A 4531-nucleotide genomic window follows, 5' to 3' on the forward strand; every position below is an offset into this window, starting at 1 on the left:
AGGTCTGAGTCTTACAGATTGTTGGATATACAGATAGAGAGAGAGAGAGAGAGAGAGAGAGAGAGAGAGAGAGAGAGAGAGAGAGAGAGATGTATTATGTCACTGTTCACTCTATGTAATAATTACCTGGTCTGAGTTTTGCAGATTCAGATTCAGAGAGAGAGAGAGAGAGAGAGAGAGAGAGAGAGAGAGAGAGAGAGAGAGAGAGAGTTTCTTGTATCACTGTTGATGCTATTTAATAATTACCAGGTCTGAGTTTTGCAGATTTCTGGAGAGAGAGAGAGAGAGAGAGAGAGAGAGAGAGAGAGAGAGAGAGAGAGAGAGAGAGAGAGAGAGAATGCGTTAAAAAGTGATTTTGCCTGCATGAAAAACCCTTTGATAAGAAAGGCCATAGATTATAAGGGTCACTGGATTGCAACCTATTCTTTGTGTATAATAATAATAATAATAATAATAATAATAATAATAATAATAATAATAAATAACAACCCTTTATTCGTACTTTGAATGATAATAACCATCACTGAGTACATAATAGGCTTACATTAGCGACGCAATGGGAAAAAAACATAAGCTTATATACAATCAGGTTTCAGGTCCTCTGAGAAATATATATAACTCACCATTTCTCACTTAGCAAATGTGCGTCCACACAGCATTAAAACATGTCATAAAGACATGTAGGCAACTTATCATACACATATCACAAACAGGTCGAAGATAAGTTAACCAGTGTTTCAAACAGTTAACTAAAATTTCCCCAAGTTTCATTCTCCACTTAAGGTCGTTGACTTCTTTTCAACAAGTTGTGATATGCATGTGGTAAGTTGCCGACATATTTATGACATGTTTTACTACAGTGTGGACACGTGTGTTTGCCATTTGATTGCGAGGGTATATCTTGACAACTTATCACAAACAGGTTGAAGACACGTCAACGACTTACTGGTGGTCCTAACCAAAGCGTCATAGGAAGCATCTAGCATTATCCAAAGATTCTTTTCCCACTTAAGATCGTTGACTTGTTTTTAACTTGTTGGAGATATGTATGTGATAAGTTGCCGACATGTTTATGACATATTTTACTGCACCACATTTGTTTGCCAGTTTATTCGTGAGTGTTTATGTCACGTTAATCAAAATAGAGAGAGAGTATTGCTGGGTAATTGATCGGTAACTGAAGTGGTATTGTCCCCAAATGAACGAAATGGTAATTGATAAAGCCTTTGAAATTACTTGTCTACCAGGTAATGCTTTTTTTAAAGTGCATAACAGTGCACATTATGCACTGATGCATCCTCTGTTACGAATTTCATGAATAAACATTTTCAAACAAATTTGCTAATGTTTTATGGTCGCTATGATAAATAAACTTAAATGCTCTAAGTCGTGAAACGTTTATATATCACGAGCTGTATTTATGGAAAGCAGAATCAGTGTTATACATAAAAATACTAGATGTTTCATCAACAATTTTTAGATTCATATTTGCAACAACTTAGGAAATATAACAGGAATATTTCTGTGCATACGATGACGAGAGAATAAGATAAACTCCATTACTTCACCAGGAAAATACATCCTTCGCGTATTTATTCCTCGCTTCGAAAACCTCATAAATAAATCGTCGAAGGGGGAGCAAAGCCCCCTTCCTTCCTTCCTCTCCCTCTCTCTCTCTCTCTCACACACACACACACACACAAAAAGAATGATTGATACATCAACACGCAAAACAATGAGAGAGACACGGATAAAAAAGAATGCAAAATCTCTGTGACATTATGTTTCCACAGAGAATTTATTCCATGAATACCAAATCAGGGCCGGGTATCTCCTCTTTTTTTGTCTTTTTTTTAAATAACAAAAAGATCACGGATATAAAATATCGTGCTAAACAAAATGGTGGAATTTTGCTCTGCAATGATTTAGTTATTCATGAATGGAACGATATGAAGTGAGGCCTTTTTTTTTCATAACTTTTTAAGGCGACCGTTTTTATAATTTTTTTTTTTGTAATCAGAGCTTCGGGTGGGTCTGATTCAGATTTTTCATAGTTCCTGTTATATTATGGATTTGATTCTAACCTCCGTTTTCTTTTATAAAGTGCAAAATAGTCATACTGAATATCTGTTGCAGAAATGAAATTAAATATAGAAAGCAGATAGGAGGCCATTATATATATATATATATATATATATATATATATATATATATATATATATATATATATATATTTATGTATACATATATATATATATATATATATATATATATATATATACATATTTATGTATACATACATATATGTATATATATATATATATATATATATATATATATATATATATATATATATATATATATATATATATATATATATATATATATATATGTATTTATATATATATATATTTTTTTCTTTTAATCAATGCTTCAGGTAAATCAGATTCTCACAATTCCTGCTACAGTGCTAGTTGAATTCTAACCTCAATTTTCGTTTATAAAGTGAAAAATAATCATACTAAATATTTGTTGAAGAAATGCAAATTACTAAGCAGTTTGGTCAATATGGTTCTCAAACAATGCTGCTCTAAAATGGGAGACTGCAGTATCTGCAAAAATACAAAACTGAGAAAAATGATAGACACTGCAGTCTTCCCTTGCCTTACTACTGATTTTGCAGATACTGCAAATGAAACCCCTTAAATAAAGCATTGAAGAATCATCCTGAAACTGCAGTAACTTGTGTATTAGTGTTTCACGAGCCCAGTAGGTGGCATATCTCTATTTCGAAAATTTTGTAGATACTGCAGTTTTCCATTTTAGGGTAGAATGCTAGCCAAAAGCAAGTAAATTTAATAGAGCTGAACTTCCGTGACCATATAGTTAGTGCAAGGTTAGAATGTATGAAAGAACTGTTGAGCCGAATCCCCTTTAGAGCAGTAGTGTTGATCTCGCAAGTGAATGAAATAAAGATAGCTGGAGCTGTTATGAGAACTGTTTGCTTAGCTTAAGAAAAATTGAAAGTGTGGTAATTCTGGAAATATGCAGTGGTAAAAATGTTACCACATGTGAAAGTATAATTCAGAGTGTCTTCAGATGGTTCAGTCTTGTGGAGAGAATAAGATACGATAGGTTGGTGAACTAGTGTATAACTCTTAAATATTAAAATGGAACAACATGACAACAGGTTTCTCTCTTCTCTCTATATATATCTATCTCTCTCTCTCTATATATATATATATATATATATATATATATATATATATATATATATATATTGGAAAAAAGAGAGAGAGAGAGAGAGAGAGAGAGAGAGAGAGAGAGAGAGAGAAAAGGGTGACTAGGGTTCAAAGACGTTTGTCGTGAGTCCTTGGCATGTATCCATTCTATGGAATCGCCTCTTCTCAAATTTCCATTTTGTGAGTTTTATTTCCTTTTTGGATCGTCATATCCACATTAACTTTCATTGAAGAACCATAAAAAAATAAAACATGCATAAAAGGATCCCTGTTTAAATAATCATTGGATATTTTCCACGCAAAAAATATTTGGAAAAATATCCGAAACATAAAAATGCATATTGACGAAGTTACAATTAATTTTCCGTCTGAATGCCATTCGTGCAAAACCATATGGACTGGAAAAAATATACATATATGAAAATCAAGTCTCTTGGCATTTTCATATATATCACAGCGAGGAAACCCGTTTGATGAACGCGTCATTTTTGGCAGATCTTATGGATTTTTAGTATTTTGTGATGATTGATTTAGTCCATGTGATTTGGGTCAGTGAAATATTAATTCAATAAGTATTTGTAATTTTTGTATGCTTGTGTATGTACAGATATATATATATATATATATATATATATATATATATATATATATATATATATATATATATATATATATATATATATATATATACATACACACAAACTTACAAACAGTACAAATACTTATTGAATTAACGTTTCACTGACCCAAATCACATGGGGTAAATCAATTACGACAAATTATCAAAAAATATTAAAAATCCGTGATTCGACATAAATTACGCTTTCATAAGATAGGCTTCCTCTCTGTAATATATATGAAATCCCAAGAGACAGAAAAATTGCATATTTATATATTTTCCAGTAAATACAGTTTTGCATAAACTGTATTCTGATGAAAATAAATAGTAAATTCACAAATATGCATTTTAATGCTTCATATATATTTTCTATACATTTCTGCCCGGAAAATATCCAATAATTATTTAAACAGGGATCTTTCCATTCATGTTTTGTTCTCTTTATGGATCTTGAATGAAAATTAATGGGAATATAACGATCCAAAGCGAAAATAAAAATCTGAAAATGGAAATTTGACAAGAAGCGATTTTATAGACTGGATATATGCCAAAGGCTCAGGACAAACGACTTTGCACCTTTCTCTCTCTCTTTCTCCAATAAATGAATATGTATATATACATAGTATATATATATATATATATATATATATATATATATATATATATATAT

The sequence above is a fragment of the Macrobrachium rosenbergii genome, chromosome 55 (assembly GCF_040412425.1).
Source record: "Macrobrachium rosenbergii isolate ZJJX-2024 chromosome 55, ASM4041242v1, whole genome shotgun sequence".
In the NCBI taxonomy this organism is placed as follows: Eukaryota; Metazoa; Arthropoda; class Malacostraca; order Decapoda; family Palaemonidae; genus Macrobrachium; species Macrobrachium rosenbergii.